General features: G+C 38.5%; 1 protein-coding gene across 2 annotated transcripts in view; it reads right to left on the bottom strand.

Annotated features, from left to right (window-relative positions):
- ccdc120a (coiled-coil domain containing 120a) overlaps positions 1-25,300 on the bottom strand; it is a 241,063-nt gene that overhangs the window by 153,634 nt on the left and 62,129 nt on the right. For both annotated transcript variants that reach the window (XM_039774104.1, XM_039774105.1), the window contains exon 2: positions 15,510-15,615. The gene's annotated coding sequence lies outside the window, so the exon portion shown is untranslated. The remainder of the gene's footprint in view (positions 1-15,509; positions 15,616-25,300) is intronic.

Genomic DNA, 25,300 nt, shown 5'->3' on the forward strand with positions numbered 1-25,300 from the left:
GAGAATGCACACTTGGCAAAGTTCTACAGCCTCTTTGACTTAATAGCAAACACACAAACACAATTCCTGATTTGCAAACACAAGGTCTGAATGACATTCCGGACCCCCTGTAATGTCCTACAATCACTTTAAATGCACATGACCTAGCAGGAAAATACAAGGCTTGAATTACAAGAAGCCGTCTTGAACACTATGTTCTTACAACACCTTCCAAAATATACCACAATCATGAAGTCCACAAAACACATGTAGGGATGCCAGACCTTGCTGGCCACTCAAATATCTACAGTATGTAAGGGCAAAAGTTGACCTCATTTCCACAGCCAAGATGGAATCCAAGTCATTGACTCCAGGACTCATTGCCTCCAAGTGTAGAACCGAACGCCACAGGAAATCTTTTCTACCTGTGGCAATAAGACTGTATAATTCTTCCTCATTCTGTAGGTGATCCTTCCCATCATCACATGCACCACTTGCACTAATAATCTGTAATTTATTATATCTGTTATAGTTTTTTGTTATAGTTGTTTGTTGCTTTGCATAAAAGGAGTTATATAGTTATAATACAAACTATTAGTTATAGTTATAGTTATTTGATATTTTGTTGAGAGTTACTGTATGTTGTTATTCTGTTTATTTAGTTATTCTGTTTGCACTATTACTACTGATCTTCTTAACTCTTTATTACCTTATCTTTATTCCTCTTGTTGCACTGAGCATGTATATGACAAAAGAATTTCCCTTGGAATAAATAAAGTTCTTATCTATCTATCTATCTATCTATCTATCTATCTATCTATCTATCTATCTATCTATCTATCTATCTATCTATCTATCTATTCCTTTTGAATTTGAAATTTTTTTGGACAGAGTCCTCATTATATTGCATGACATAGGTTTTTCCAGGGAGGATGATGCTGTATGTGTCATATGTTTTTCTTATCAATGTGGACAACTTAGTTAGCAAAGGATCTTGAAGAAGAAAAAAACTCTTTTTGTGATATATCATCTGACAATATGTTCTGTCAATGCAATGCATTGCTTCACTTGTCTAACACAGTAATCTTTGTAAATTAATACACAAAGCACCTTTGGATTATCTAACAAACATGCTTTATTATATATATATGGTTTATTTACAATCTGGTAACTCATGGCCACCTTCCAGCTAAAGCAAGCAAAGTGACCATTTGAGGTCTTGGGGCCGGTAGTGGGCCCTCAAGCCATACGCAGACATTGGGCCAAAATAGATAAAGTGCTTAGGATCCCACTAAGGCTGTACATGGCCCTGCTATAACCTCAGAGCCTTCAAGGATTATCAGCATTTCATTCACAGTTTTTGTATTCTTAGTAATTTAATACATTAATATAAATTAATGCATTTTCTATGTATATCAGTGTTGGACACTTTGAGATGCTCTCTCTGATTTCTGCTTGTCCTTCTTCCCTGTTATTTTGACAGGCCCAGAGTCATGTACTTGAATTATAGCTGGCAAGAAAACCGTTGGGGCAATAAAACCAGAGCCTAAGTGAATCCATCTGCAAGCATGCATGCCATCTGTTAAAACAAAACCACCTGTGACACCTGGGAAAGAGTCAAGAAACTCTCTGTTAGCCCAAAAACAGCAAAGCTGGCCATCAATGAACAGCTGTATCACAGTAAGCAAAAGAAAGCAAAAGACAGCAGACATCTAACAGACGAGGGAGTTGTGTCAGTGAGCAGAGAGAATTGAGGCTTCTCTGATTAATCACAAGTCTTGTGCAAACATGCTAGAAATCATCAATGGCTCTCGCCATTAAGTGAGATGTAAAAGATACAGTTGTAGTAGGAAAAGGCTGTGGGGTACCAGACAGGGGTTTGTTGTGGTTAAGTATTATAACGCAGCCACTAATTTGGGAGAAATGGAAGTAAGAATCTCATTGAACCTTGTGAATGACAAGAAAGTTGAATATTTCCTAAATGGTCATCACAGTGTCACCTCTTTTGAAGGAGAATTACAGACAACAAAGAATCATTGTGATAAGAATAAGGGAAATACGGGCACTTGGAGAAGATAACCACACACACCATAGACTGCACAATGAGCATATACAGTAAGTGATATTCACATCAAATTAGACCCAAATACATACTGGAATCAGCTATTGTCAAACTGGAACATTTCAGCCACATCTTGACAAAAGAAGATAATCTCTCTAGAGAAGGAATTGATGCTCACATGTGCTGATGAGATAGTGCCTGCGTCAGCTTATTTTTACTTTCTCCTATATATAATATAGAGAAAGTACAGGAATTGTGAAAACGTTTGACCTCGAGATTTTGATAAATCTTGACATTTTAGACCCTCCTGAGTCTGAAAATACCACTTTTGAAATGATGTCTGTCTGTGTGTAAATGTTTTGACTTAGGTCAATGAGATTTTGTACTCCTACTTCATATGAAAAATAAGGAATCCTGTCAACTTTTGGACCAATTCCGGCAACCAGAAGTGGTACATTAACTGAATTCTTTCGCGAAGTTTCAAGTAAACTATAGTTATAATTATGATGATTCAAATTTTTTATAGGTTTTTGTAATGATAAAAAGCAAACTGATATGAAATTTGAGAAAAATGACTCAACCGGAAGTAGAATTTTATTTAAGCAACCATCCGAATTTTTTGTATCATGGAAGTATAAATGTGTACATGACTTTAAAAGCTGTATTCAATATAACGCATATGCTTTCAATAATGTATTCATTTTATTTTAATTTATGCATCATCAGATTAACAATAATGTGTAGAAATTGAACATGCCATGTAAATATAAAGATGTAATGGGGACAGTAAGCTGCTACATCCCCCATCGTGTTCCAGGTAAAACATTTCATTTTATTTATTTTTTTATTTCTGCCATCATGTAGCTAAATGCAGTTTTACCTATAGCAGTTTATTGAAACAAATATTATATAATATAAAAACACTTTTTCTATGTTTTTAGGTGATTATAAGTCTTTTACTTTGTATGTAATCTAGGTAATGCGTAATCATGAAAAATTCCATCACTGTTTTCGACCTCTCAAAGTGCGAAAATATAATTTTAATATAAAGTTTGATTATAAACAGAGATAAATGATTGTGTATCGATATTTTCAATTATTTATGATGAGAAACAAACAGATATAATATTTGAGAAATATTGCACAACTAGAAGTGGTTCTGATGACCTTTTTCTGTATCTCGGTATACGAGAAAGTCGAGGGGAGCACACTCCCAATTTTTTTAATATCTGCTATTGACTCAATAAAGGGTTTCAGCCTCTTTTAAGGTCTATCCACCCATTTGCTCAATTCAGAGTTGTGGGGAGTTAAACTCTATCCAGATGACACTAGACACAAGGTGGAACTAAACCTGGAAGGGGAGTCAGTCCGTTGTGGGGTACACTCATTCGCACGCATACTCACTCTTAAGGGGTCACTTTAGTATTACTCTGTGGGGCCAGGTGTGATTCTCAAATGAGAACACACATCTGGGGACAACGCATTAAAAAGTTTGTAGTCAATAATGGAGAAATCCTACACAACTATAAAAAGACTTGACACTGAGAGAAAATAAAAGGCTAAATTGTTACCGTTCGACAGCACAGTAGTGCAAGGTAACTGAATCATAATAATTAATTTGCTCCTTGCAATGAACAGTGAGACAGTGGAGACAGACAGACACACACATATGATATTATAACAGTAAATAAAGCTTAGATAAGCACTGTAGTCTGTGGATATACAACATGTTAAAAGGCTGCTGCTATTTTGCCATGGCATGTTTGCATTACCATTTAGACAGTAATGTTGCTTTTCTTTAGTTATTCATTTACACATACAGTCAGAAGGTGGATGCTCTTCAGAATCATCTGTGGTGTTGTCATGCAGATTTGTTGATTCGGGTGTTTTGAGGATTGAAATCTTTGTTACCAGCTCTCTTAACGGCAGTCCTTTTAAAGGAGTGTGGCAGTCTGTATAATTCAAATGCATCTTTTGCAGTCCATATTTTCACAAATATAGCTGCTAATTCTTTTAAACTCACCTCGACTCTTACACTATTGTTATAACACTGAACATTAGACTGCACATATAGCACCTCTGACAATGTTGTTCTTCATGTTTATCATTCATCCATTGATGTCTTCGAATGCCAGTGTATAATCTGATGCTACAGAAATGTTTTTCCCTTACATCAGGTTATGCTTATTTTAAATAAGTGCAGTGTGCTTATATGTCTAATAGGGTTTTGTTAGCAGACATCTTGCCTGTAGACAGTTCATCGTAAACAGAAGCTTGCTGTTTGTCGGACCAGGTTAATGGGAGTGCCTCTGGTCTTTGCAGTTCAAAATCTCCACCCTACAACTTCCTGAGGCATTGGATTGGCTTAGAAATGTGACACTCACTGAGCTATCTAATCATTCCCATCCAGTTTTAAGCACAATTGACTCAAAGTTGTATCCAGTCATACATAATATACATCTGCTTTCAGCAAGACTAAGATGGGATTGGCTATTTTAGCATTGACAGTTAACCTAGTAAGATGTCTTTGAGCTGCAGTCGGGAAAACCCATGCAGGCCCACAAACAAAGTGTGAACTCCGCATAGTCAAGTCCCCAACTCAAGATTTGAAGCCAGGAACCTGCAGCTGTGACTCTGCAATGGTAAACAGCTCTACAATTGATTCTCCAACAAAGCAGAACATTTCCTACTATTACAATTATAGAGCAGTAGAACATGCTTGTTTGATAATTAAATGATTTAAGCCAGTTGTTTTCTAGCAGCTCAAGCCACTAATAATCCCGAACAATGACTGCAGAACCAATAGCCCAGTAAAGTCCCAGTAACCTTCATTATATCCAGCATCATTATTAAGTCTAGAATGCTCTCTGTGCTCATTTTACATTTACTTGTTTCTTTCTGGAGCAGGAGTTCTCAGATTCAGTCCTAAGGACCCCCTATGGCTACAGGTTTTTGCCCCCAGATTCACAATCCCTTTTTTGTTAAATCAATTGTTAAACTTTGTTAAGTTTATTCCTTTAATTACATCCCAAAAATGACAATGAGCATAACAAACATCCAGGTAAGCAACACTGAATGCTGAAGTAAAATAATTGGAAATAATTGGATCCCCTGGAAGAGTGGAATGGAAATCTTGATTAGCATGAAAAATTCAAAATCTAAAAAAAACCACTAAATTATCCCTAAGTACCACGTATAAATGCATGGTGTATTCTTAGAAAAACTGACGGCTTTTCAGCCAGGAGTCCAATAAAAACAAAAATTAGTTGGAACAAAAACATGCAGCTACATGGGGTCCCCAGAACTGATTTTGAGAACAACTGCACTAGACCCTCTATTTATCATAAACCTTTTTGCATAAATGATTCTTTTATTTTGTTTCTTTTTTATATACAATGTGTTGTACAATCTCTCTAACAAGCTTTTACGCTGCCTTATAAAAGCTGTCCTTCTTCTGACCCATCTACTCTATTTAATTTCCTGCTGAACCTTTCTAAACTCTTACTCTTCAGTGCAAATCTCTTGAATTTACTACTTCCTTGCATCTAATCCAACGTCTGTAGTGAACTCGGAGCGAACAACTGCAGTCCTGCCTTATTAGAGCGCAAGTCTTAATGCCTGCAAAGGAAATTTGTATCTATTTATTCCTCTTTTTGCATACACTTGTACTTAAAAACAGCTTGGCAGTGTAACATTGGTCTATCTGTTAAACCTTTGCGAAACTTAAATGCGTTGTAATATACCTTAATATATGGAGATACCTTTGAATATAATGCCTATATATATACTGTATATATGTAGTTCAAATATTTTTTAAGATTATAAATAAAGTATAATGAAACACATACTTCTCTTAATATATTGCAACAAATAGATTTCTTAATATATTGCAACAAATAGATTTCCAAATAGGGTGGCAGAGTGGTAACGTTGCTGCCTCACAACAAGGAGACATCGCAGGTCCTCCCTGTGTGGAGTTTGCATGTTCTCTCCATTCACAATCCAAAGACATGCTGTTTAGGTGGATTGAATTTACAGTATATTATTCCTAGTTTTTTAAATATTTGAGAAATATATATTGTAAAAAATATTGCAATATGCAAAAATGGCAATAATTTACTTATTTTAAAATATATTTCAGTATACTGTAAGATATTGTAACACAGTCAGTCAGTCAGTCATTATCCAACCCGCTAAATCCTAACTACAGGGTCATGGTGGTCTGCTGGAGTCAATTACAGCCAGCACAGTGCGCAAGGCAGGAACAAATCCCGGGCAGGGCGCCAGCCCACTGTAGGGCATGCACACACACACCCACACACACCCACATGCCAAGCACACACTAGGGACAATTTAGGATCACCAATCCACCTAACCTGCATGTCTTTGAAATGTGGGAGGAAACCGGAGCACCCGGAGGAAACCCACGCAGACACGAGGAGAACATGCAAACTCTGTGCAGGGAGGGCCCGGGAAGTGAACCCAGGTCACCTTACTGCGAGGCAGCAGCGCTACCACGTACCGCCCTATTGTAACACATTTATTCTTAATTTGTAATGTAACATATTTTAAAGTATATTCATATTTATAGCAATATATTTTTAAAGAATACCAGCTGTGCCATCCACCTAAAACAGTCTGGAAACTACGTAATCAAAGCAGACCTCATTGTTAACATTTGCAGTGGACCACACAATGCATATGTCTCTGTTATATGCCATTTGGTATGGGACTCACACAGGCAGTGTTGATGTTTATAATGTGCCATCTGTTGGAATGACAGATGCAATGAATGTTATTACTACAAAGGTTTGTGATGCTCCATCTTTTGGAATGAGACACCTGGATGGACACACTACCAGACATACAGACATGTATCCTTTTGTTAAGGTGGATATTTTAGAAGTTTTTTTAAATATTTATTGATAAAGGAATATCAGAAGCCAGACAACTCAGCTCAGTGTATAAAGTCTGATCAATTCTTAGTCCCATAATATTTCCAAAATTTTTAAATCTTGATGTAAAATATCCTCAGGTTGATGCCTACCACAACATGAAGTTCCAACTCTCTCTAAAAGAAGAGAATTTCTGAATTTATTTTACTGGGAGTAAGGGTGTAATTCCAGTAGTGCCTGACGAGAGCCAGGAGCAAACCTTGGACAACCCCAGATGTTAGTTCTTGTAAGGGCAAATGTAGAGTAACTCATTAAAGATACGTAAATACTAGCAATGAGTGAAAAACTGACATGGGAAGACAATATAGATGAACATGGAGATATGTACAATCCACAGAGATAGAGACCAGCACCCTGGAGCTGTGAGGAAAACATCCTCGCCATGCTAACCATTTCTTGAACATTTTGTGAAATTTACTTTTAAACAACTTCCAGCTTTTCCCAAATCATTATTGAAGAACTGGTTTCAGCATTGCAAATGATATCAACTTTATTCATCCAATCATTTACTGAAACCACTTAGCCCAGTTTTAGGGTCATGGGAAGGCTAATCTGGAAGCATTGTGTGTATCCCTGGAAGGGACACCAGTCCACACTAACAGTTTTGCAGATGTGGAAGGAAAAATGGAGCATCCAGCCAAAACCCACACAGACAGAGGCAGAAAACTACAAAGAGATCAACTGGGCCCAGCATTCCACCAGCAGACTCTGTGATAGACTCGCTCCTTGCCTTACTCCTAGTGTGTGCAGAATAGACACTGAATAGGACTGAGTGGGGTTGAGAATGTAAGTAGAATGGCATAAAACTAAAGACAATTGATAAAATGTACATTTTCAGAAATATACATTCAAACCATTACAATAAACTGTTTTTGTTAACCCAGTTTCCTATAACCTGAGGCAGAAATGCTGAACACTACACAGCTTGTGTTTCCCTGCAATGCCTGGACCACTTTAAACAGGTAATCAAAGATTACAGCAAGATACTGAGCGTGGTACTTAATATTTCAAATACACAACTACGGGAGAGACAGTTCTGAGGAATGAAGTATGAAGCAATTTCTTTATAAAGGCTCAAGAGGAACTTTTTAAAAAGGTATGGAAAAGGGACCTGCTTCAATCCAGAAGGATCTCTGCTCCATCTTTTTCACCTCAGAGGATATCCAGCAGAGCAAAGCGTGTGAAAATGAAAATCTGTTACAGACAAGACAAATTTAATCAGGATTTGACGCATTCATCAGTACAAGTACATGAACATCTGCTGAATGTTTAATTAAACCGCAAGAGAGAGATGTAAAAATGCTTAGCCGTCAACAGATCGATGCAGCCAGACCTCTCACCTTTTAACCCCGACCTTTTTATCACTCTTTAAAATGGAGACCACAATATGACAGTCTCTCAGAGCCTCTCATGGTGCATGATTTATGTGGGGAGTGCCCCCATCTTCAGCATTAAGATGACATTATTTTAAACAGGGCCTCTTCTTGTGCCTTTACTGAAAGGTCTTCTCAGAGGTTCATTTTTGGGAGAGTGCAAAATGCTTTACTTAAGGAGTATAAAGTTAAAATTTGAGAAGTTATATCTGGAGTACTATATGGAGCTCTGATGAGCACAGACCCCAACAGGGTCACTGTGTGGGGATGACATATTGTCCCCATGTCTATAGCCTGTTTGATTTTCCTCCACAACCTAAAGACAGAAGTGTGTGTGACTCTAAAGCTGTTTGGTTGTTTGAGTATGCTACTGATGGACTGGCACCTCATCTAGGCATGTTTTTTTACTAAGAACAAAACTTATGTAAGGACAGTTTTGACTAGAATAAGCAATTCAACCCAGCAAAGCTCATCAACCCTCTTCACCTAACTTTAGCAGAATACTATCAAGATGAATTTTGAAAGTCCCTAACGTTCTTCTCTCTACCACGCTATTTGGCAATATATACCATGTACCTATGGGTCTCTGAGTGAACTACTAATATTCAAATGATTCTGCAAAATTTACCCTTCACACGTTTCATTCTGTGTCACCGTGTTCTTGTTAAATAATTCATTGTAAAGTAACAGCTAAGTTCAACTGTACTAATTTCCTTCAAACACTCCAGTCATGATACTCTTAATTTCCATTTGCTTAAACTGAAAAGATGCCTTGTGCCTCATGCTTGTTGGGATAGGCCCCAACCTCCTCTGGACCCTGTGCTGAATAAGTGGGTTACAAAAACGGATGGATGAAAATGTTCGATTCCTTTAATCTTTCCTTATAGCTCATATGTTGCAGTCCTGGAGTCAGGACATTATGCTAAGTTATCCAACATCTGACTGGCCTTCTTAATCACTTCTGCAAACTGTCTAGATGTGGACAATGACGAGTCCTCTGTGAATCTGAGGTCCTCCTCATATGGAGTAATGTTCATTGTGTATTCAAATCTAAGATTTTTGCTTCCTGCACCTAATATTTTATATTTACTTACGTTAAACATCACCTGCCACACATTGCTTAAGTCTGAATTCTGCCCAGGTCCATTTGAAATGATTCTGATTCTGCATTGCCCACCATTCCATCTAATCTACTGTAAACTTATCATATTTTTATCAAGACCATTTATGTATGTTAAAAAGAGTAGTAGCCCCAGTACTGATCCCTGAGGGGCACCACTTTTAATATCAAGTGATTCTTAAGAAATTCCACTCACCCTACCTGTTTGATTTCAATATTGAACCAATTTTCTACCCATTGTAGATTCCATAATGGACAGGTATTTCGTCTGGAATGAGAAACAACAACTTACGCAGCCGGGAGGCCAAAATGGTTGGACTGCATAAATGGAGGTGCAACCTGGCTGAGATGGCAGTAGGTTCATATCACAGTGGGGGCTGTCATATATTGGATGGAATGGGGGAGACTAACAGTTGAGGACAGTTTATCCCCCAAAGTGAAAGGCGGTCATGCTACTCTAGTATGGTCCTAGTTTGTACTCCTGCAGGATTTCATGAGAAGTGTAATTCTGAAGGAAAACCCTGGCTGCCACCAGAGAGTGCAGTCGGAAAAAAAGTCTCCCCAGTATGGGGATCTTCCGCATGACCCAGAAGTCTTCCACCATGCTATATCATGACATCGGAAGTATCTCCTGGGTCCAACATAAAAGGAGCATTCTAGCCTCACTTAAAGTGAGTCAAAGTCGTGAGGAAGAGGACAACACTCAGCGTGGAGGTAGTAGGAAAGAGAAAGGCAACTGAGGTACTAGATTATACAGTGTGAACTGACCTAAAAGCCTGTCAAGGTATTCTAAAGCAATAAAAGAACTTCTTTTTAGCTTGGAATTTTGTCTGTGGAAGTTGTGTCTTGTGTACTGGGCTCACTGACACCCCTAGAGTTCACACCATCCTTGAGGATACCAAGAATAACAGTAACAATATTTTTTCCTGTAACAAATTTTCATACAAAATGTGCAGTTCAAAGTGCTTTACGAGATGTTAACGTGACTCACAGACATTTTTTAGATGTGAAAAGGAAACTGAAGTAGACAGACAAAGGTCCTTCCAAATATGCGGAACAAACAAAGTCTGCACAGAGCCAGGAATCAAACTCAAACCTCTGGAGGGGCACCCACTCCATCATTGATATGTAATGTGTTGATTCTGCAGTAAATGTAAAACCAAAAATCCTAAACTATATAGATCAACCACTAAAGTTAAGTTAGATTAGAGGACAAACTCCAAAGCTGGCAGCTCAATTCAACAATGAAGCGCATAGCTACTAAGCTCCAAGATGGAAGATACAACGAAGAGCTCGCCTGTTTTGACCCCAAGACATAAGATGTGTTTCAGCCCCAATGGTGGACTAATTTTATGTCTCATTACAACATGTTTTTAAAAACTGTTTAAATTATTCCTTATTTGATAAAGATAAACCTGAAAAGCTCCTTGTTTGAAAGGCATTGTTCATTGATGGCCTAATGTAGTCTAACACAAACATCTCACTTCTTTATTGAACATGATTCTGGATTTCAGGAGAACTGTTAGGAAAACTGTGAGCAACACCAATACAGGTCTTTGATTTCAGCACTGGTAAATCATAAATAAATCCTGAAGCCCAAGCACAAAACCATCAGATGAGAAAGCTCAGATCATTAGGTATTGTGAATGTTTCATAGCAAATCATCTTTGTTGTAGTCTTCCCTAAAGCTTAAAATCTCTCTGTCAACTGAAGACAATTGAGTTTATTTTGAAAAGAGGTTGATATGGAAGGCCAATGTAAGAAAATGTTCAAACCTTAGGTAAAAAGAGCCTGGACAATCTGGTAAAAAAAAAACACCCTTTCCACAAGCATGACAACCACAAGAATGCCTTAAAGATGTGAGACCAGCTTATTAGAAGCACAAATCAGAGTGTGCACAGCTCTAATTAGCTGGTGTAATGAGAGCTATAATCAGTCAGACAGAAAATTGGATGTTTGCTTCGGCGGCCTCCCGATTTAGGTCTTCGTCACGGCACTGGACTGACCAGTAGGCTTCAGTCTACTGAGAATAAACATGAAGCTGACTGCACGTACACTGAACAACAAATCAACACTTTTACATGAGGTTAACAAATTGAACTGCATTGACCTCTGTTTTGAGTACCAATATAATGGCGTCATGATGTACAGGTACATATTGTAGAATTTATGAGTTATCAATCTAAACAGGGCCCTCATCTGTGGTCCAACACAATGGTGTCATCTTTTCACACTAGTTAGCATTATGACTGAGTGTTATTAGAGACCCAGGACATCTCTTCAGACTACACTGTGCTTTATTTGCTGGTTACAGTCCTTCAAGTCAGTGAAGTCGTCTCTCCATGGAGGTTAATGTGGTGATTACTGCAGGAAGGATAGCACTTTGGCCTACAATTTGCTTCAGTATCACAGCTGAAGTCTGAACATCTCTCCAGATTTACCACCTCTGCAGCAAGAAGAGAAATGTATCAGCTCAGCTCATCCTCCCATGTCAGTGCTGCCATGTCCCCATAAGGGATTGTGTGATCTTAACCATTCTCGTTTTCAAAATCACACAAGACTGACTTCTTTATCCTAATAGTTGTCTAAAGACATGTATTGGTATCAGCAGTGAGGCCCTCTGTCCATACTGATGAGCGCGCTCTTCACCCTCACAGGTTATTTGTTTAGTCAGAGCAGCACTGGGGACTCCAATGCAAAACTTGCCAAGTAGTTGTGTTATTTGCCAGTTGCCAGCACACCATTTACTGTACAGTATGATGACAGGAGCTCATTCCAGGACTGGCCTGAATCCACTTTGTGTTTTCCATTGCACCCTGCTCAGTGATGATTTGCTGAGAGAGAGAGAGAGAGTTAGGTGTTTACTTCTAAACATGACCTAAATCTTTCAGCCTGAGTGAACAGGGATCTCTTTCTAGCTCCAGGTTAGAAGCAGCGGGATCTGGACTTTGAGCACAAGCAGACAGCAGCGTGCCTCTGCCTAGCAACACTGAAGCTCCCTCGCTAAGACTGATGCAATCCAACTAGGAGTGGTAAGAGCCTAAACAGGACAGCATGCACTTGTACAGGCAGTCAAGCAAACTGCCTTCTCCATTCAGGACCTAAGAATAAGAGGCTACATGCATCACATCAACTGTCAGCCTCTGGATGGAATGGTACAAAAAGTCGGAATTACGCTCTGGTCACCTCCGATGACCCTGTTATCTTCAAAGGCCAAGACAAATACAAAATACTGTACATATTTGTTAAAACATAATTGAAAAAATACAATTAGCATTCACTTATAAAATTAAAACATAAAGGAAATAAAAATGACATTCATTTCAGACCATCTACAGCCGTATGCTGCCCTCTAGTGGACATTTGACTATTTGCGGTTCCCTTTTCAAGTTCAAAGTCATTTTAAACGTTACTCATCTTTTTTAAAAGCTCCATTGATACAATAAACGTAGCAAATGCAAGTACTGCAGAAGACATTTAAGTGGTTAAGTAGATTTTTTTGTCATGTGGGCTGATTACCAGCTTGCTAGACACCAGTCCGTGATCCAAAATGAATATTAGAATAGGAAAATTGTGATGAGAAGAAGCCAATTGGCCCAACAGTTCTATTCATTTTATTCACATAAATTGTGCAAAATTGTATCAAGTCACAATTTGATGATCCCTAAAGTCTTCAACACCACACTACTTGGTAATTTATTTAATTTGTCCATGGTTCTTTTCCGTAAAAAAAAAACATTTGTGCAATATATGCTCTTAACAAGTTTCCAATTATTTCCTCTGTGTTCTTGTTGCAGAATTTATTTTAAAGTAACAATTGGGATCCACGGTACTAACTTGTTTCGTAATTTAAACACTTCCGTCATGTTGCCTCCCTTTGTTTAATCTTAAAAGGTTTGGCTTCTTCAATCTCTCCTCATAGCTCATACCTCTCAGTCCCAGAATCGGCCGAGTCACTCTTCTCTGGACCTACTCTAGCACTGCTATGTCTTTTTTTGTAAGATAAAGACCAAAGCTGTGCACAGTAACTTAATCATAACCTTCCTTGACTTGTCCTCCACACATCATATATAACCTGACAGCCGTCTCGATTGCGTCTGTGCATCGCCTGAGTGTAGATAATAACAAGCCCATTATGACTCTTAGGTCCTTCTCATAAGGATGTACATTCACATTTCAGACCTCTGTATGTTCAATCTAACATTTCTACTTCCTATGTGTAATACTTTACATTTGTAAAGGAATACATTTGAGGTAAACCTTTTCTTCTCTTTGAAAATAAAGGCTTAGTTTTGCAGAGTATAAGCAATCAGAGGAGGCTGAGGACACAGGGTAGTGGGACAGCTGACTCTGCCCTTATAGTCTAATGGTGGGACATTACACATATTTCAGTCAATTTGGTTTATAATGGCATCAGAGGGTGGCAACATGATACGTGCTGGTACGACAGGCAAGTAAGAATTTCACTGTGCCCTGTACACATAGCAAAACTCCTGTTTTTTGTTCTACAGATTGTTAACATAAGAATATAAGAAATTTGACAAACAAGAGGACACCATTCAGTCCATCAAGACCATTTGTTTAGCTAATAGCGAAGCTGTATTAATATATCATACAGATATGTCTTAATGGTTGTCAACGTTTCTGCTTCAACTACATGTCTTGGCAGTTTGTTTCAGATTTCCACAACTCTCTGTGTAAAGAAGTGCTTCCTAGCTTCAGTCCTAAAAGCACTTCTCCTTAATTTCCTCTGACGTTCTCGACTATGTGATTTACCCTTAATCTGAAAGAATTCGGCTGGATCTAATTTATCACTGCTTTTGAATATCTTGAATTCCTGGATTAGGTCCTCATGCACTCTGCTTTGCTCGAGACTACACAGATTTAATCCTCTGAGTCTGTCACAGTAGGACGTGTCCTTAAGCCCGGGATTCACTTGGTTGCTCTCCTCTTCACAGCTTTAAGAACTGCTGTGTCATTAATGTACTGTGGTGACCAGATTTGCACACAATACTCCAGAAGTGGTCTTACTAGTGCAGTATATAGTCTGAGCATAACGTCCTTTGATTAACATTCAACAGTTTTAGGATATTTCCTTACATTTTATTTGCCTTTTAATTGTTTCTGTAAATTGCTTAGTCAGTGAAAATGTTCTGTCAACGTAAACCGCTAAATTCTTTTCAGAAGTTGTTTCCTATTGGACAGTGTCTCCCATCTTATATTTATAATTGATGTTCCTTTTGCCCACATATAGCACTTTTCTACATTAAACTGCATTTTCCAAATGGTCATCCAGCTTTGAAGCTTGACCGAATCATTTTGAATTTGTTTTTCTGCCACTTCAGTGTCTGCCATTTCCCCATTTTTAGTATTATTTAGGAATTTCACAAGTTAACTAACTATACTAGAATCAGTGTCATTAATAAAAATCAGAAAACATAGCGGTCCAAGAACAGACCCCTGAGGGACTCGACTGGTGATCTCACTCCATGTGAAGCATTCTCCTCTTATCTGTACTATGTGTCTCCTGCTGGTTAACAAAACTGAGATCCAGTTTTGCAGGCCACCTGTGATGTCTCAAGCTTCTAGTTTTAGAATTAATCTTTGATGTGGGACTTTATCAAAGCTTTTGAAAGTCTAAGTAAGTTATGTCATATGCTTTTTTGTCAACTATTCCAGTTGCTTCTTCAAAAAATCTAAAGGATTGGTTTAACATGTCTCTCTACTGAGCATACAAAATGACTGTCAGCAGTGGGCCAAGGTGACTGGAGGGAGTGAGGAAGAAAACTAATTAAAGGTAGGAGAACAAAAGAGGCACATAATTATTTTTAAGAAATGAAACTTGCGACAATGAAGTAAATAAACAGGGAAGTGCCACAAATAAGGAAGCCAAACACAGCGTGGAGAATTCCCCCTAGAAGCTCCGTTTCATCTTTTATGTGAACAAGGAGAGAATGTCCCCCCACCCTGATTGTGAACATTTCAAATAGTTAGAGAAAAGGAGAGTTTCTAACTGTTACCTGTTTGTCTTGAGGAGGTCTCTTTGCAGGTGGTGTTGAAGAAGCAATTGTAGATCACAGAGAATGCACCCCTGGCTCACCAAAAGGCATGATTGCAGCAAGCGTCCTGTCAGAAACACAAGAAATAGAAAAACAGAGAATTCAGATTGTTGCGTGGTTTCCATTTTTCTTTCATTCATAAATTTGCTTGACTGCAGTGCGACTCTGAATCGGAAAACCTTTACTGGGGAACTCTGTGCTTGGTGGGCTGCAGTCTCTTCAACTACCTTACATGAAGTCATAGGATCCACTTGCTACAGGAGGCTACGGGTGCTCCTTTCCTGGAGAGCACAAATTCAAGAAATTCTGAGGGTGACTGGTAACCTGTTTGGGTATGAAGTTACAAGTCAAGTGGGTCATTTCAGGGATGATGGCAAATACCAGAGAAGATGATATCCCTCAGACATTAAGGTTCCATTACAGGGTGAATACACACTCAGGGGGGCAACTTAGCATTGTCAGACCATCTAATACGCTTGTCTTTGCACTGTGGGAGGAACTCACACGAGCACAGGAAGAACATGCAAGATTTAGGCAGGGAGGATTCAAGATATAAACCTGTTTTTTTTAACTGTAAGTCAGCAGCGCTGCCATTGTGCCATCACAAAATGTAAATCTCATACTTTTGCACTTCTCTAATTGCAAAATAAACAAAGTCAGCTAATTCTTCTTCCTCTTCATCTTTTCCCACTTCTGTGTGAGGTCAATGTTCTTGACCAGCCTTCATCAAACAGCTCAGTCCTACACTGCCTCCCCACTCAAGCCTTTTTTCTTCAGACCTTCTTTTATTTTATCCACCCACCTCCGCTTTGGCCTCCCTCGTTTTTTCTTCCCCTGTACTTTCATTCCCACCACTCTTTATCCCACATGTTCATTGTCTCTCCTCATCACATGTTCATACCACTTCAACCTACCACCTCCAAGCTCCATAACTTTCTTAGATATCTCTCCCACTTTTGTTGTATCCCTGACTGTCTCATTTCTTATTTTGTCCTTTTTTGTAACTCCACACATCCATCTCGACATTCTCATTTCTACCACATCTAACTTTTTCTCCTGCACTCCTTTTACTGCCCGTGTCTCAGCTCCATACATTATTACTGGTCCTACCATTGTCTTAAAAACCTTACCTTTAGTCTTCACCTTAATTCTTCGATCACACAATACTCCTCATACCTTCATCCAATTGTTCCATCCACACTGCACTCTATGGGTTATCTCTGCATCTAATATTTCATCTTGGGCTACTGCTGATCTTAGATATTTGCAGTTTTTCTGAATTGCTAAAACACATTTCCTCTCCATTTCTCAAAACACTAAGCACAAACCCTAAAATTCAAGATACACTCACAAAACCTTTGACTTGTCTTGCAAAATCAAACAATCTTCTCAAAACGATATTATTTTTGCTCAAAAGCAAATACTGCTTTCAGATCATGAATCAAACCAGTCGGTACATAAACACTACTGAGCAGTCATTACACACTACAGCAAAAAATTGAAAACACTGCATTCAGGGCATATAGCTCCAGGAAAATGTTTATTTACAATACAGTAAATGCATTTTGTATCTCCAAAAAAGTACTAGAAAAGACAGAATTTTCCATACTGTAAATGAGAAGTATGCCACAGTCCACAGCCTATAATGAACTGTAAATGGTAATTTAATCTCACCCTACTGAAATTACATAATTAGAGTTACTGTGTTGAAACAGGTTGACATGAAAATCAGCCACCACAGAACTGAACCAAAGACCCACTGGTATAGAACTCTGTTGGGGGATTCTTTCTTCTAAAATCTATCCATCCATTATCCAACCTGCTATATCCTAACTACAGGGTCACAAATGGGAAGAATCTAGTAAATCAGGAGCCAAGCAATTCATTTAACAGACACTCAGACTAGACTCAGACTCAGAATATTTTGCTTTTTTCATATTTTTTTATGTTCATAACACATTTTGTGACCTCTTCTTCACACTTTGTGACCTCCTAGATCTGACCCTATCAGTGCTTTTTCATTTCCATTTAATGTGTTTATCTCTCTTTCCAGTTGCCTTTTGCCCTTTAAGGACGAGCCTATTTTTCATCTAAGTGTAACACCACTGGCTGACTGCTCCTATTAGGGGGCACGGGGCAAAGGGTACGATGAACAGAAGGCACCACAGAGCAGTGAAAGGGGTCAGCAAAGAATTATGAGCCAAGAGTGAGGATATGCTGACATGTCAGTGAACAAAAGCCACCACCCGGATGATGTGAAACTTGTTTATTGAAAGAGTTTCCTGGAAGGTAATACTCTGTGGACGTAAATGCAGGAGAAATGTCATGAGGATTTTCTGGCAGATAGGACAATTTCCTGTCTGAAAGTTGGTTTCCTTTGGATTCATTTACAATTTATGCCATTTGTGTCCCTTTCCAGGTTATTAAATATAGAAATCCTTATTTAAGGTTTATTCTGTGCAGACACCATTTTGTTATATTTTTGGTCTTAGTGGGTGAACATGTGCTAGCCATGTTGCTATTTAGAAGAACATGAGGTTGCAACCTGTGATGCCACCGTGTTGAAAACTTAAAGGTCAAGGCTACACCCTTCTTGGTTATCTGAGATTATGGAGAGAAATCTAAAACGTTGCGAGTGCTAATTTTAGTTATTCAATATTCTTGTTCTCAGAATTTTGTGCAACGATATTTTAAATACGACTTTGTTTCATGATTTGGCTGTGGAGAAACCTAGGACTTACTCATGGTTTTGACCTTAGCTGTTTCGTGGCTTACCTTTAACAAGTAAGTAAATCGAAAGGAACTTTGCCAGTATTTGTCCTGGATCAGAATTTTTTTATGAGGATTTTCCCCTCTCCTAATTTCTGGATATTTTGAACTTTTGCTATTTAGAAGCCTGCGACCAAATTTCGAGCCTTGTTGTGCCAGGAATCACAACAGCATTATGGAGAGTTGGCAGACTGGAAACCTCTAAGGGTGCTTGGCAATTTACAGTAAATGTATAAAGAGAGATGCCTGGGGCCACCAGATGGTGCTCTGAAGAGGGGGTGCCAGGACTTTCAGAGCATACCTTAGAGCCAGAGGTGATTCTAAGGATTGTCCTAAAGCTAACTTTGGTATGGGGGTTTCTTATGTTGGGAGGTGAGTAGGAAGGAAGCCATGAAAATGCTTTGCAAGGGAGTCATAAAAATATGGACTACTTGGCGTGATAAATCAGCAATCCGCTACACCAGACAGACAAGATCCAGACCATGTATGATTTCTCAAGAAGGCAACTGTTACAAACCCCTCTGGCTAAGTCAGAAAAGTAAACGGAGAATAAGTTTTTAAGAAACAGAAAAAAAATTGGATTTCAAAAGGCAAACCAAAAGAACAGTAAAAAAAAAACAGGCAAATAAAATCTAATCTTAAATCCAAAACTCAAAGTCAAAGACAAAGAAGAAATCTTAAAATGTAAAACGAACTAGTTAGCCTTTGAATTCCTACATTAGAAAAACACATTCACAGACTGAACAAAGCACTGAGTATGTCACCATCTTCTGCAGAGTAAGTGTGATGACATCAGAAGGGTAGAAACGATGAGACTATCAATGGGGCTCAGTGGAGGAAACAGTTTGGAGGAACCCAAGCTACAAACTCACAAAACGCGGATACACACGGATAAACAGCAAACAAAATGGTGATATGACCAAGACATAAAAATAACAATAAAATTAAACAAAAATAACATATGCAAAAATGTTTTCAAGAATGAATTCTTGACAGCATCAAAGTTGTACTTTAGTTTATTGTGTAAGTTCCCTTTGGATAGCTCTCGATTGCATGTCATTGAATACATGGATCTTTGTTTTTTTTTTTATATTTTGAGCGGTTTCAGTTGTGGAGGGGTGCCACCAGAGTGCCCCCTACAGTTTCAGCTTATTCATATTTTCACAATACAGTACTTTTGTAAGCATTAACAGCTGCCATTCTTTAAAGATTTTTCTGTTAGAGGAAGTTGTTGGTCACATTATTATAGGGTTATAGGGACACTAACTGTGCTACCTATCTAAGATGGGTTGAAATTCAAATAATCAATGTAGACCTCAACATTAACTGTTTGCAGTGTACCATATATTGGAATGTATTTTGTAATGCATGTAGTAAAAAATGTATTGCATTTGACATTCCAACAGAGGGTGCATCACAAACATTTGTAATAGTAAAATGCATTGCACGTGTCATTTGTCAATGCAATTCTTAGAGATGATTCATTACAAACATCCATCCATCCATTTTCTAACCTGCTGAATCCGAATAGGGTCACGGGGGTCTGCTGGAGCCAATCCCAGCCAACACAGGGCACAAGGCAGGAACAAATCCTGGGCAGGGTGCCAACCCACCGCAGGACACACACAAACACACCCACACACCAAGCACACACTAGGGCCAATTTAGAATCGCCAATCCACCTAACCTGCATGTCTTTGGATTGTGGACGGAAACCGGAGCGCCCGGAGGAAACCCACGCAGACACGGGGAGAACATGCAAACTCCACGCAGGGAGGACAAACATTTGCACTAATAAAATGTCATGTATTTTTCATTCTAACAGATGATGCATTACAAAGATCTGTAGTAATAACATGCATTATATTTTTCATACCAAGAGATGGAGCATTACAAACATTTGTAGAGATAAAATAGGGAGGTAGAAATCAATTAACTTAATTTTATTTTTAACCTGTGTATAATCATCAAAAAAAGAAATGAAAATTATTTGAAAATAAATTAATGAAAAAGCTGTAGAGTAAGGTGCAAATTCTGCTTTATCACATAGGAATAATATGTAGGAATTTGAGATAAGTCAAAATGAGAACAGGAGCAAGCCCTCTAATTAAATGCAGTGTTCAACGAAGAACTGAAGAATCTAAGAATCTGCTTCTAATTAAAAAACTGAAAACCCTGTTGCCACTGTGGGCCTCTGGGATGCTTCCTTAAAAGACTCAAAATTGAGAATCACTTAGCATTAGAGATGCAGAAGGGTAACCAGCATTTGGAAATCTTATGGACACTTGTATTAAAAAGATGTTCAGTTTAGAAAGAGAGGTAAAGTGAGCAGGATATGAAAGATTTGGGTAAAGGCAAAAACCGCAGAGGAGCAGGTAGGGGTCAGAAAACCATAATAGACAGAAAGAACAACAAAACCAGAACTGCAGTCAGGATAACATTGAAAAAGCTATGAAACTGGCTTCTTTTAGCTGTCCCCAACTAACATTACAAAGAACATTTTTTTATTTGCAAATTCAAAAGCTTGAATGCTGGAAGCTGTGTGCTGCCATCTTACATAGGCAAGACTTGATGATGTCATAGGACCTCCATGTTACATGGTCATCAACTGGAATAGCAACCATAAAAGGTATAACTGAAGCCATATAAAAACAAAGCACAGATTGGGAACAGCCCAAAAATGGGAAAGGCTATAACCCAGGATATTAAGGATGCAGATTTAGTAAGAAAGATAACTGCATATAAATACACATCTTATTCTTTGGGTGGGTTAAGAGAAGAGGTGGCTTTGTCTGCAGTGAATTTACATAATAATGTGGCTTTTTATTGTTAGCACGAGACTTTGTATTTGTCTTGATTGGAGTCGGGGTGCAGTTCCCTTTCAGCCTTTAATACATAATGTACTGTATGAAGCCATTTTCAAATAGGGTTGATCTATCTATCTATTAGGTACTAGACAGGAAAGAAACCTTATTTAATTACTTTATCTGTCACGGAAATGAGCTAAAATGGAATGTGCTCTTAAACTGAAACTGAACTTTTAGGGAAGGATACGAGTGTTCCACTATCCTTACTAAACCCCCTTTGGTTTCTCTAAGAGTGGAGGATGACTTTAGGCATAAACAGTGACGTGACTTATGGCTCTACATTATATTAGCAGAGACTTGATGGGAAGGTCACTCTCAGAAAGAACGCTGCACTCAATAGACAAGCAAAATGGCGAAGAGCACAAAGAACGGGCCGGTGGTCCTATCCTTTTGTCTGTTTACAGTAAGTACCCATGTGAGCCGCTGTTCTTTGTTTATTAAACGGGTACAGCCAAATGCCCCATAAAGAACAAAGGGGTTTGATTCTGTCCCACAATCATTATTTATGTATTTTATTTTTTCAGGATGCTGAATCCAATTCTGATGTTAGTTTTCTGTTACATTCATCCATCCATTATCCAACCTGCTATATCCCAACTACAGGGTCATGGGGGTCTGCTGGAGCCAATCCCAGCCACCCCAGGGTGCAAGGCAGGAAACAAACCCCGGGCAGGGCACTTTTCTGTTACATTTACATTTTAATATTATTAGAGTTTATTCACATCTTTTCTGACTTTGTTTTGTTTTTTTATGGACACTGATATTTTATGATGCCTGTTGTTACTGCGTCATTATGATAATCGTGTCGGAGGTCCAAACCTAACATCCGCAGTACAACAGTATAAAGGTACTGCTCTTTACTTCCTCTTTATCCAAGTTTAACAGATAACTCCTGTGACACGTTGCGCTCCATATTTCAATATTACTTTTGCAGTGATTCAAATCTTTGGCAATGTTATTTTGACTACACTTTAGGATTATGTTTTGGTTTTACGAAAGGTCGACTTGATTTCCAGGTTTAAGAACATAGCATGTTTCCTGACTTATGTTTTTTCATCTCCTGCTCCAAGATTTAAATTACTTTTAATAATTTTAGTAGTGCAGCTCATCACTGTTTCACCCTGCCTAAAACTTATTAATAAAGCAAATGTGACTGGGCAAATAACAACTCACATTGACAATCTCAGTGGACAGAATAGTGGTGCAGTGGTCCATTCTGCTACCTCAGGGATCCAGTTATTATGATCTGCATAAAACTGGAAGGCCAAAAATGTAATAATATACGATCTCTTGAAGACAACCACCAAAACACTGAACTAATATATCTATTATTCAGTAACTAGCAGGGATACCTAGGACTGCCGTGGATGGAATGAAGTGTAGGTGTAGTCACTTAACAAATTCCCAAAAGTAAAATTTGACTGATTAAACTCATTATAAGGAGCACTTTAACATACCTGTGCCAAGTACAAAAAAATACTGATAGGTAGGAAAGTCAATACATTAAGTGACATAGGTGGTCACCTAGGGGGCAATCATGCAAGGGGGGACTCCTCTCTGTCCTCAAAGTCTAATATTATTGAAATTGTGCTATGGACATGAAGGAGTGCTGTTTATGAAACTCAAGTGGCATGCACTCTGGAATAACTCGCTCGGCCAAAACATGCTAGGGACACCAAGGGGTGTCAATTTGGAATCTCAAGGGACGCGTGATCCGGACAACGAGGGGACACACAGAATACTGAATGGGCAAAATGTACATTATGGAATGCTGTTTATGAAACTCAAGGGGCACATACTCTGGACACCATCTAGGGCTCTATATGGGCTTCGACCGGCACTGCTCCTAGGGGCACTTCCCTGAAGGTGCAATTACAAAACTAAGTTACCCCAAGGGGAAAATTATGGAAGAAAACATAACCTGCGGTCTTCCAATTGTGAAAGTCTGCTAAATTTGACAGTGTGCAAACACACATTCAAATTTATATGTTTGATGAAAGAGAACAAAACAAAGAACTAGACCTGGAACTATCATATATTCAAAGAGGATTTCTTAAACTAAATTAACGAAGAGCATGGAAACAATAGACAGAATTATCAAAACCTCGGAAAGAATAATTTACTAAAAGCAAAATATCAATTCAAAATGCTGCAAAGTAAAAAAATGTAAAACAACTAAATGGCATATCCAAATAACATAATAAAGAAAAATAACTTTAGATATAACATTAAATGATGCTATCTGCAGAAAATTTCCAACAACACAGCCATAGTTGGGCGTATCACCAGTGGGCAGGAGAATAAATAAAGTGGTGCAACCTACAGCTCAACATCAGTAAGACAGAGGAGATGACCGTAGATTTCAGGAGAATCAAGCCTGTGCTGTCCTCGGTTTTTTCATTGATGTGGAGGCAGTGAGGACATACCTGTGGAGTGCATCTGAAAAAAAGGCTTGAGTGGCACAGAGGCTGTATTCAATAAGGGTCAGAGTCACCTCTATTTCTTGGGGACGTTGAGGTTATTTGGTGTATGCAGGCCACTCTTACATGTTTTCTACCAGTCTGTAGTGGCCAGTGTATTGTTCTATACCGTAGTGTGCTGACATTAGTGCAGGTAATGCCAACAGACTAAATACACTGTTTAAAATAGCTAGTTCAATCTTGGGAATCAGGCTGGACCCACTGGAGGAAGTGGTAAAACAGAGGTCACTTGGGAAGCTGCTTGCTATCCTGGACAATGACTCTCACCTCAAATCAGGTCTTGGCTAAACAGAGGAGCACATTTAATAATTGACTGTGACAAATGTGTTGCTCCAAGAAGCGCTATATTAGGTTGTGTCTACCATCAGCCATAAGGCTCTATAATGAACCATCCCCAAGGCTGAGAACCAGAGCTGCCCCTTCCTATATGCAGATCACACACTTTGCATGGGGCCCATGATTAGAGGACAAGCAGACCATCGTGACTCAGGAACTCAGCTGGACAGCCAGTTGGATTGCACATTTTTGTCGCTTGGTTTGCTTGATTTGAGCTAGATAGCTCCTCCAGCAATCCTAATCTTAAACCTAGTGAATCGCGCAACATCACTGAAGTATAATGTAAAAAATGACAGCCACCTTAATGAAGCAGAGTTCTGGTGGTCCACACCTTTTGGGGTTATTGCTGTTTCATGAATTGTTAAGTTAACATTGTTGACCATTACAGTAATTTTCCATTAACGAGCAGAGAGATGGCTTCAAGTCAACACTAGCCAGGAGCACAGAAAAGAAGAAAACAAAAATTAAAAAGCATTATGAAGAAGCAGCTTGTGCTGTACTTGCTGCAGGTGTGTTTAGAAATCTAAATTTGTGCAACATCCAGTAAGCCAGGTAACGTTCCATCAATTGCCACTACACTAAAGCTAGCGGTTTACTGGGGTAACAATAGAGTATCATTATGTGTAATAGTTTTGATATCAAGTGTTTAACAGATATTATCTGATGTTACATACCCACTTCTTGTAAATGTCACACTCAGCCAGGGTTACCCCCTGACTAGGGTTGAATAATTTAATTTAAGTTTATTTTGTTTGTTCTTTATGTTAACTTTGTTGATAATTAAGTTTCTATATGTCAAAGTATCTTCTGCTATGTTATTTAGGTGGTCTCCAAAGTAGAAGGGTAAGGGACTGCCCTTACTTCTATAATACCAAAAAAAACCTCACAGTCCCTTATGGTTCATTGAATATGTCTGTGGTGGTGCTGAGTTCTATTGTGTCTTTTGCTCTTTTTACATATTGTGAATTACTGGATTTTTGTGATCTTCTTGCTCAATCTTTTGTCCATTCTTTTGTTTTCATATTGAGACTTTTATTACTTTTGGGGTAAAGTATTTTAAAGGATTTCCCTTCTGTGTGTTTGTGTTCTTCACTGTTTTCAAAGATTTTTTAAAATAAATCTTTTATTTATTAAGATATCATGCTTTCCATTTTTCTGACTAGCCAGGGTTTGATGCCGAAAATGGATATTTTGACTCATTGTTTGGGTCTTGATACTTAGCACACTGTAGTTCATAACTAGCACTTTATTTCTACCTTTTTGGCTGCTGATGTAGCCCTGTAATAATGTTTCTATCTAT

The sequence above is a fragment of the Polypterus senegalus genome, chromosome 13 (assembly GCF_016835505.1).
Source record: "Polypterus senegalus isolate Bchr_013 chromosome 13, ASM1683550v1, whole genome shotgun sequence".
NCBI classification, from domain to species: domain Eukaryota; kingdom Metazoa; phylum Chordata; class Cladistia; order Polypteriformes; family Polypteridae; genus Polypterus; species Polypterus senegalus.